This window comes from Pygocentrus nattereri, chromosome 16 (genome assembly GCF_015220715.1).
Source record: "Pygocentrus nattereri isolate fPygNat1 chromosome 16, fPygNat1.pri, whole genome shotgun sequence".
Taxonomy (NCBI): Eukaryota; Metazoa; Chordata; class Actinopteri; order Characiformes; family Serrasalmidae; genus Pygocentrus; species Pygocentrus nattereri.
The window spans coordinates 30,045,394-30,056,332 of NC_051226.1; positions in this window are offsets into that span (position 1 = coordinate 30,045,394).

Below are 10,939 nucleotides of genomic sequence, written 5' to 3' on the forward strand. Positions count from 1 at the left end.
TCAATGCCACAGAGGAAGTCCTATACATTGACAGACCACCAAAGGGCTGTCAAGTGTTGCTGAAAGTGTGCAAGGTGATACTGAGGAATGGAGACAGAACCATGGATAAATTCGCTATCTTAGACAACGGCTCTGGATGTATTGTCCTCCTCCATCCTGCAACACAGCAACTGGGCTGACAAGGTGAGCCTGAATATCTCCCAATAAGAACAGTTATACAAGAGTCTCAAGTTCTACATGGGGCTGTAGTCTCCTTCACAGCAGCACAGAGTGTTTTGCATTAAGAGAGCTTTCACAGCCAAACAGCTGGGCCTGGCTGAACATACACACCCATTGGATGTCCTTCAGTGGATATACGGCCAGTTGTGAGACCTGCCCCTGTTGGCCTTTAAGGAAGCCCACCCTGTCCTACTTATTGGATCCCATCATCCCTACCTAGTCACACCAGTGGAGCCAGTGCAACTACGGCACCAGGGTGCCCAGCTGCCATTAGGCCTAGCCTCAGCTGGACACTGCATGGCCCAGCACATTGGCTAAGCCAGTACCTCTGTGATCAGCAGTGCTATTTTATAGCAACTTCATCCTCACCAGCAGACCTCTACAGTCAGAGAGAGCCTGTGGCAGGTAGATATGCTGCCCTGGCACAGTGAGAAGGCCAGCAACTGTTCTCGACAGGATAATGAGGCCATTTATCTAGAAGTGGAGTCCATCGCTATGCCACATTCGTCCTGTGGGCACAGAATATCACAGTTACAAGCCCCAAAGGAGGCTGTGCTCCCTCAGTTGCAAAGTATGGAGAAAAGGCTAGCCAAGAACTCTGAGCAGGCAGCATAGTCAACATAGCTGAAATTCAAAGATTGGAGAGAGCAGGCTACATAGTTAAACTGGAGCCTGGCACTGAAGACACACCTATCAGCTGGTACATTCCCCACCACATGGTTCAGAATAATGGTAAACATCATGTGGTCTTCAACTGTTCCTTCCAGTTCAAAGGAACTTTTTTTTTGGAACCACCAGTAGCCCCTGCTGTGCTACTTATGCTCTCCAGAAGCACATCCTGGATCACAGTCAGCAGGGCAATGTCATCAGAGAGGCAGTATTGAAAGGCTTCCATGTTGATAATTGTCTACTTAGCCTGATGTCAGAGGAGGCTGGAAAGGACCTTCTCGACCAGCTGCAGCATGTCTTGGCACAAGGAGCCTTTAAACTGCGGCAGTGGGCGAGTAACCGACCCATAGTCATTTACCATCCGAGGCTCGGTCAGGCAGCGCAGAACTGTGGATCTTACAGGGCCAGCCCAATACCCAAGAATCTGCCCTCAAACTGCATTGGCATTGCCGGTCAGACATGCTGTCCTACAAGCATCGTCCCCTTGACTCCTGAGAGACCATGCATATGATATATTGAGGCCTTGCCAGTCAGTACGACCCTCTCGGGTTTCTGGTGCCCTCCACAACCAGAGCCAAGGTAGTTGTCCAAATGCTGTGGGATGAGAAGAGAGACTGGGATGACCCATTCCTGCCAGGAGACCTGTTCCTCTTATGGTAGGAGTGGAAGAGTGAGCTCTCTGCCTCAAAGAACATCACTCTACCCAGGTGTTACACCAGCTCTGAAATGGATTCCCCAAACAGTAAGGGGGTCTATGTATTCTGTGATGCCTCAGAGCATGCCTATAGTTCTGTGGCTTATCTCCGGTCGGAAAGCCCCAGTGGCAAAGTAGAGGTTTCATTTCTAACTGCCTGCTCTCATGTAGCCCCAAAGAAACAGGAGTCTATCCCTCACTTGGAGCTATGTGAGGCTCTGACAGGAGCGCAGCTGGCCAGAGTGCTGAGGGAGGAGTTAACTTTGCCCATTCACAACTTGGCCTTCTGGACAGACTCCACCAAGAAAGTCCTCCTACTGCGGGTGCAGCAGGACAGGTTTCCAGCAGAGCTCCAAAATCTTGGGGAGGGTAAGCCACTGCCAAGCAGCAGTCGTCTTCTTACCTTGTCTCCAGTTCTAAACAGCACAGAGCAGCTGATTTGCATGGGTGGCCGCGTACGCTGCTACCCCTCCCTTGAGGTTGAGACCATTCATCCGATATAAAGTATTCTGCCACACTGTTATGACTCAATAGAGGATGATGTTTTTTTTAATGTTCTAAATGTTTCTGATACTTAGTTATCCAGCAAGCTCAACACAGCCATGTAAGATGGACAAAGAACAGTGATGCAGAGCTTGATGTTCAGTTCCTTTTCTCCTATTCTCCTAGTGCAAACATACAAATAAATGCTTTTAGCTCATAAATGTCTCGAGGAAACGCACATTCTTACAGAACATGAATCCCACTGACATGCTCAACAGTAGGGCAACCACATTAAGTTTAGCCACCATTACGGAAGCAAAGCAAAGCCGTGGTTAACAGAAAGCTGCAAAGCATGTTGCTTATTCTCATAGGTATACAAATGATATGAAGTAAAAAAAGAAAACAAGTTATACTCATGGGCATTGGCCACCTGGCAAAAAGAATGCATTTAAAAGCAAAACAATTCTAACTGTGACTTGAGCGTGAGGTGGGAACGGGAAAACTACGAGTCTCTTATCCACTAAGAAAAGCGGAAGAAAATGTGGATCCACATATTCTGAAGTGAATAACCCGTAGTGGTCAGTAGGTGAGGCTCTAAGACAGCAAACAACAAATGAGACCTTCTACTGCATGTACAGACAACACTGATGTCCATGGAGACAGTGGTATTTGATTTTGAATCAAGGTAATTTTTATTTTTATTGTGGCAACTTATCATATTGGTGAGTTTCTGACATAAGATCAGACCAAGGGTCTTATTGGTCTGGATACACTGGATGATACTGGAGACCTATACAGTTTTTCTAAAGTAATTCAATGCACATGTATGATCAGTTATATGCAGATTTCCTATTAACTGTCTTAGACTTTCTGCTTAGTACCACATTATGAACATCTTTTCACTGTATCCATAGCTTAGTTTCAAAATAAATGGTTGAAAAGCTTTGAGGTATAGGCAAGCCCGCATAGGCTCTAGAAAAGTTGAAAAGGTGCAAACATCCAAGCAAAACAAAAATGCTTCCTTGACAATATCAGATATTATTTCCAGGATCAAATAGAGCTGCCCAAATAACACTAACTTCAACTGGATTGCATGATAACACCCAGGAAACAAAGGATGTTGATGCAGCGTTGGAACATATTACAGGTGTCCCCAGGCATTGAGAAGTCTCATACGGTATATCTTTTTTTCTTCTTATCTTCTCTTGTCCAGATGTGATACCTTACATATGTTGCCTGCCACTTGGCAAGGAGCCTGCTGTTTGAGGACAGGAGCAGCAGCAATACCTTCTGGCTGGGCTGAAACTCAGTTGTTATTTCATTCACATGTTCATCACTTTTTGGGTTTCTGGAATTAACTAATAAATATTCCTTGCTTCTTGGTGTTTCTCCTGATGCATCTTCATTTTTCTGACCTTTTACAGGTGGCTGATACCACACTCCACTGGATTCTTTTACCAGAACACCTTAATCAGTTCTGAAAATAATTCTGCAGTGATGGAACTAAAGGCAGACCTACTATGGAATATTGTACTAATATACAGTATTACAGTATGTGTATTTTTGCTTAAAATGATGCCAGTCTGGGATATTGCTATAGTCCTATAATGTCATTCACTCCTGGTCATGCTGCACTGACCAGGAGCCTGCCTAAATGGATGGACTACTTTAAAGGGCCTATATCTTGGAAAACCTAATTTTCCTCACCAGAAATAAAAGAATTTGATGTATGATACAAACATTATAAAAGCTTCAAAATATATACAGTACATATATGGAAACTAAGCTGCAGAACAGCTCATTTTGAATATGTTGTTTCTCTGAAGTCACAAAAGCAAACACATTTACTTGAATCCACCTATTCAGCCACATTAAGCCCCACATTAACATTGTGTTAACAAACGTTAACACAGTTGACATCAACGGAAAATAAACAAATACAGAAAAATATTGCATATGGACATTTTAACATCTGTTCTACCTCCCAGTGTTAAGAATTGCCAACCCATGACACATCACATATAACTTTTACAAAGTGCTGTAATTGGATTACATTTTACATGAGAAGTTTAGGTAATATGGTTTTGATCATTTCTCAGTGTTTTTTTTTTTTTCATGTCTGAACCTGCCATGTCTCATTTTTTTATGGATTGTGCAATATCATGTCAGCAAAGATTTCATTGCTTTTAACCTACTACAGGTGTGTCATAGAAACAATCTCAGGTTATATTGTCACTATATTTTGCCAAAGCAATATAGAAAGGTGTACAAACAAACTGTACTGTACAAACTGTAACAAACTGTGTAGGCGCTTACATGTGGTGGGTTGCCCCAGGTAGATTTTTATCTCCTTATTTATCTTTAATTTGGCTTTATTTCAGTTAGAGCGTTTTTATGTACCGCACTATGTGAGCAATTACTGTGTAATCGATTGGTCCAGCCTGTGATCGATGTGCAATTGCGCGGGAACCTAGAGAATGCACGTCTTAAAATGAAGTCTTGTGTTTGCTCTGAAACTAATATTCTCTTTCATTCCCCCTCTCAAACAAAAACATCTCAAACAAACCTACACTAATTACTAGTTAAATTTCGCATTGGTTATAAAATTCTATTATTGACTTATAAAGCGCTAAACGGGCTCACCCCTCTGTACCTGAGTGAACTTCTCTCCTACTATGAGCCATCATGCCTACTTAGATCATAAGGTGCTGGCTGACTACTGGTACCTAGAATTAATAAAGTAACATCAGGGGAGAGAGCCTTCTCATACAAAGCCCCCCAGCTTTGGAATAATCTTCCTGTTAATGTTCAGGACTCAGACACAGCCTCCGTTTTTAAGTCTAGGCTAAAAACGTATAGTCAAGCATTTGTTAATCAATTTTCTCTTTCAGAGCTAGGCCTGCCAGAGTCTCTGCTGCTCTGTCAACACTGTAATCTGTGATCAGTCACTCGTTACAGGACTGACTGACTGTGTGTGTGTGTGTATGTGTGTCGTGTTTTTTTTTTTTTTTCCCTTTGCCGAGTTGAATAGCTGCCCATCCTGTGCTGATGCTGTTGCCTTGATCGGGTGCCACTGTGCGTCAGCCTTCTGGAACAGCTTGACCACCATTGAGCTTCTTGCTGTACAATGCTGTGCAATCTGCACCTGTCCCCTACTTTCACCCAGCTTCCAAATTGTAGTCACATAGTCACAGTTTTAACGATAGCAGGAAAGTGAAGCAGAAGTGAAGAGTGCTGGGCTGGTCCGGACAGGTGTTCTTCCAGGTCGCGTCAAAGGGGTAGAAACGCCCTAAACTTCGCTCAAGATTCAGATTCAGATTCCTTTATTGATCACAGGGGGAAATTGCAGTTGTTACAGTTGCAGCCATTTATGTAAAAATAAACACTTTACTAATAATTTAAGACAATATAGAGAAATTTACAGTATGTACACAAGATTTAAGTGCTTATGAATATAGTAAGGTGGCGGTGATTGTGATAGTAATATGAAACATCAGGTATAAAGCAGTTACAATTATTTAAATTATTTAAATTAAGTTAGTGTCCGGCGACCTGTCCAGGGTGTATCCTGCCTTCCGCCTGAAGACTGCTGGGATAGGCTCCAGCATCCCCGCGTAACCCTGACGGAGAAGCGGCTTGGAAAATGGATGGATAGATGGATGGATGGATGGATGGAAGTTAGTGTCCCTCTGAGTTATTGCACACACAATTGTTATTATTGCACATATGAACAGTTTTGGAGGTGTGAGATGGGCTGTCAGAGGAGGGGAGCAGGCTATCAGGAGGGGGAGGGGGGATGAGTGGGATGGTCTGCTGAGGACTGGCAGCAGAGGAGTCAGGCTGGGGGGGACAGAGTCTGCAGTGTCAAATCTGTTAAAGAACAGATTTAGCTTGTTGGCCCTGTCCACACTGACCTCTGCTCCTCTGTTGTTGCTGGACCTGAAGCTGGTGATGGTCCTCATTCCATTCCAGACCACCCTCATGTTTTTCTTCCTGCTATATTTGTGTTTCGCCTCCTTGATAGCTGTCCTCAGTTCCCTCTGGATCGTTCTCACCGCCACCCTGTCTCCAGTTCTGAAGGCCCTCTCGGTGTCCTCTCCGTGTGGCTCACAGAGTGCAGACCAATCACTAGCCTCAAAGCAATCCTGCAGTGCCTCGTAAGTCTCCCCAGACCATCTCCTCACTATCCGCTTGGTCACAGGCTGACTCTTCACCAGCGGCACATAACAGGAGCTGAGGTGTACCAAGTTGCGGTCTGACCTACCCAGAGGGGGGAGGGGGGAGCAGCTGTATGCATCCTTAACATTAGCATACAGCAGGTCCAGTGTTCTTTCCATTAGGGGTGTACTTTGTGTACTTCTGGTGCTGGTCCCAAGCCCAGATAATTGGTGAGGGTTGCGTCAGGAAGCGCATCCAGCATAAAACTTGTTCCAAAACTATCATGCGGATCACAAATATGATTGCCATACCGGATCGGTCGAGGCCCGGGTTAACAACGACCGCCTCTGGTGCTGTTGACCAGCAGGGTGCCGGTGGAAATTGGACTACTGTAGGTCGAAGACCATCAAAGAGGAGAGGAGGAAGGCAGGTTAGAAGGCAACGAGAGAGAAGGAAAGGCAGGAGTGTGGAGGTTAGAGTAGGGACTTTGAACATAGGGACAATGACTGGTAAAGGCAGAGAGCTTGCAGACATGATGGAGAGATGGAAGGTAGATATTCTGTGTGTCCAGGAGACCAGATGGAACGGAAGCAAGGCCAGGAACATTGGAGGTGGATTCAAACTGTTCTATCATGGTGAAGAAAGGAAGAGAAATGGAGTAGGGATAATCCTAAAGGAACAGAAAAGTGTTCTGAATGTAAAGAGAGTGTCAGAAAGGATCATGAGCCTGAAGTTGGAGGTTGATGGTGTAATTTTGAATGTGGTCAGTTCATATGCACCACAGGTTGGTTGTCAGTTAGAGGAGAAAGAGGAATTTTGGAGTAAGATGGATGAAGTGGTAGATGGTGTCCCTAGAGAGGAGAGATTAGTGATTGGTGCAGACTTCAATGGACATGTTGGTGAAGGGAACAGAGGGGATGAAGAGGTGCTGGGTATGTATGGTGTGAAAGACAGAAATGCGGAAGGTCAGATGGTTGTAGATTTTGCAAAGAGAATGGAAATGGCTGTGGTGAACACATATTTTCAGAAGAGGGAAGAACACAGGGTGACATACAAGAGTGGAGGGAGGTGCACACAGGTGGATTATATCCTTAGCAGGAGATGCCACCTAAAGGTGATTGGAGATTGTAAATTGGTGCCAGGGGAAAGTGTAGCAAGGCAGCATAGGGTGGTTGTCTGTAGAATGAGATTAGAAACAAAGAAGAGGAAGAGAGTGAAGACAGAGCCAAAGATTAGATGGTGGAAGCTGAAGGAGGAGGAAGGTTGCAGGCAGTTCAGGGAAAAATTGCAACAGGCCCTTGGGGGCAGTGAGGAGCTACCTGAGGACTGGGAAACTACAGCTAAGGTGGTGAGAGAAACTGGCAAGAATGTGTTGGGTGTTTCGTCTGGTCAGAGGAAAGAAGACAAGGAAAGTTGGTGGTGGAATGAGGAAGTCCAGGAGAGTATTCAGAAGAAGGCAGCTAAGAAAAAGTGGGATAACCAGAGAGATGAAGGAAGTAGGCAGGAGTACTGTGAGGCTAGTTGCATAGTGAAAAGAATGGTGGCAAAGGCAAAGGCTCAGGCCTATGATGAGCTGTATGAGAGGCTGGACAGTAAAGAAGGAGTAAAAGACTTGTATCGTTTGGCTAAACAGAGAGATAGAGCTGGAAAAGATGTACAGCAGGTTAGGCTGATAAAGGATAGAGAGGGAAATGTACTAGTGAGTGAACAGAGAGTGTTGAGTAGATGGAAGGAGTACTTTGAAGAACTAATGAATGAGGAAAACGAGAGAGAGAGGAGGACAATGGGGGTAGAGATAGTGGATCAGGAAGTGCAGAGAATTAGTGAGGTGGAAGTGAGGGCAGCTTTAAAAAGGATGAAGAATGGAAAGGCAGTTGGTCCAGATGACATACCTGTGGAGGTATGGAGATGTTTAGGAGAAAAGGCAGTGGAGTTTTTAACCAGGTTGTTTAACAAAATCCTGGAGAGTGAGAGGATGCCTGATGAGTGGAGAAACAGTGTACTGGTCCCCATTTTTAAGAACAAGGGTGATGTGCAGAGCTGCAGTAACTACAGAGGTATGAAGTTGATGAGCCACAACATGAAGGTATGGGAAAGAGTTGTTGAAGCAAGGCTAAGGCGAGAGGTTCAGATCAGTGAGCAGCAGTTTGGTTTCATGCCCAGAAAGAGTACCACAGATGCAATTTTTGTGTTGAGAGTGTTGGTAGAGAAGTAGAGAAGGTGAGAAGGAGCTACATTGTGTCTTTGTGGATCTAGAGACAGCATATGATGGTGGTGCCAAGAGAGGAACTGTGGTACTGTATGAGGAAGTCAGGTGTAGCTGAAAAGTATGTTAGGGTGGTGCAGGACATGTATGAGGATAGTGAGACAGTGGTGAGGTGTGCAGTTGGAGTGACAAATGGTTTCAAGGTGAAGGTAGGGTTACATCAGGGATCAGCTTTGAGCCCCTTTTTGTTTGCAATGGTGATGGAAAGGTTGACAGATTAGGTCAGGCAGGAGGCTCCATGGACCATGATGTTTGAAGATGACATTGTAATTTGTGGTGAGAGTAGAGAGCAGGTGGAAGAGAATCTGGAGATGTGGAGGTTTGCACTGGAGAGGAGAGGAATGAAGGTCAGTAGAGACAAGACAGAAAATGTGAAAAGGTAAACATGCAAGGAGTAGAGGTCGTAAAGGTGGATGACTTCAAATATCTTGGGTCAACCATCCAGAGCAATGGACAGTGTAGAAAAGAGGTGAAGAAGAGGGTGCAGGCAGGATGGAGTGGGTGGAGACGGGTGTCAGGGCTGATGTGTGACAGAAGGATAGCAGCAAGAGTGAAAGGAAAGGTTTACAAGACAGTAGTGCGTCCTGCTATGATGTATGGTTTGAAGACTGTGGCTCTGTCTAAAAGACAGGAGGCTGAGCTGGAGGTGGCGGAGATGAAGATGCTGAGATTTTCGTTGGGAGTGACAAAGATGGACAAGATTAGAAATGAGCAGATCAGAGGGACAGTTTGGAGATAAAGCCAGAGAGGCCAGGTTGAGATGGTTTGGACATGTGTTGAGGAGGAATAGTGGATATATTGGTCAAAGAATGTTGGAGATGGAGCTGCCGGGTAGAAGGAGAAGAGGTAGACCTCAGAGAAGGTTTATGGATGTAGTGAAGGTGGACATGGAGATGGTTGGTGTAAAAGTAGAGGAGGCAGTGGATAGGGCAAGATGGAGGCAGATGATCCGCTGTGGCGACCCCTAAAGGGAACAGCCGAAAGAAGAAGAAAAAGAAGAGGTCCAGTGTTCTTTCTTCGCTGGTGGGACAGTCCACATACTGCGTGAAGTGTGGTAATGCCTTGGCCATAGCAACATGGTTAAAGTCACCTGATATGGCGATAAAGGCACTCGGGTGTTGCGTTTGGAGACGTGCTGTAGTTGAGTAAATGACGTCATTTGCCGATGTCAGGTTGGCAGAGGGGGGGATGTAGACAGTCACGATAATGGCATGCGAATACTCGCGTGGTAAATAATATGGCCTGAGTCCAACAGCCAACAGCTCAATGTCCGGGCAACAGGTACAGGTACGTTCCTTGATGGTGGCTCATCGACCTCTTGTACTGTCAGGTGCCTCCAAGTGGCCAATTATGCTCACAAAATGGCCACAAACGGACACAAAGAAGGGCAATTACGACCAAGGGTCATAACATTTGTGACAACACCTGTTGTATAAAGCGCTATATAAATAAACTTTGCTTGCTTGCTTGTTATTTAGAAAAATCAATACTTCTAATCAGTATTCACCTTGCCTCTCCTGGATGTACCACAGTCTTTTTAGCAAGGTGTTTAATGAAATAGCATTGCTACAGTTGTCTCTGATGTTAGAATTCTCTCTCGTTACATTTGCAATACAGTCATATTTCATTCATAAGAACCTTTGTGTAATCAAGATTGTAACAAAATATATGTATAATGTAAATTTGTAACGCCTTCTTTGAAGAGCTGGACCTCAGTAACAATGACCCTGGATTCAGGAGGGGAGCATCTCTCTGCTTGGCTGACATGCTGACATAGTAAACTGCAAAAACTCAGGAGGCGCTTCTGCAAATTAGATCTGACAATATAAAAGCTGATAAAGCTCTGTTCTTAGAAAGATTAAAACTGCTAATCAGTGTTCACTTAGCATTTTTAGCACTTAGTCTTTTTAGCAAGGTGATGAATGACATAGCATTGCTACTATTGCCTCTGACAAAGTTTTCTTTGTCTTACATTCACAATAGAATCCAATTTCATTCACAATATGCTTTCAGTAATCTAAATTTTCACACAATGTGTATAAAGTAGATTTGTAACTTTGTCCTTAAAGAGCTGGACCTCAATAACAATGACCCACTGGATTCAGGAGTGGAGCATCTCTGTCCTTGACTGAAGACTTGACACTGTAAAGTGGAGTGCAATTTAGATCTGAAATTGTAAATCTTGTAAAGCTCTGATATTTAGAAAGTTTAATAGTAATGATGCTTACTTTGCCACCCATGTGGAGCAGGCTTTTTAAAAAGGTCTTGAATCAAACAGTAGTCTTATTGTTTTCTTTGCCTCTACCTTTCTTTTTCTTTGTGTTCCCACTACAATTCAATTTCATTCATAAGACACATTCAGTAATCAATATTATCACAAAAAATGTATATTTCAAGTTCATTTACAGAACTTGAGTAAAAGGAGTAAAAACTCCTTGCTTAAAGTGCAG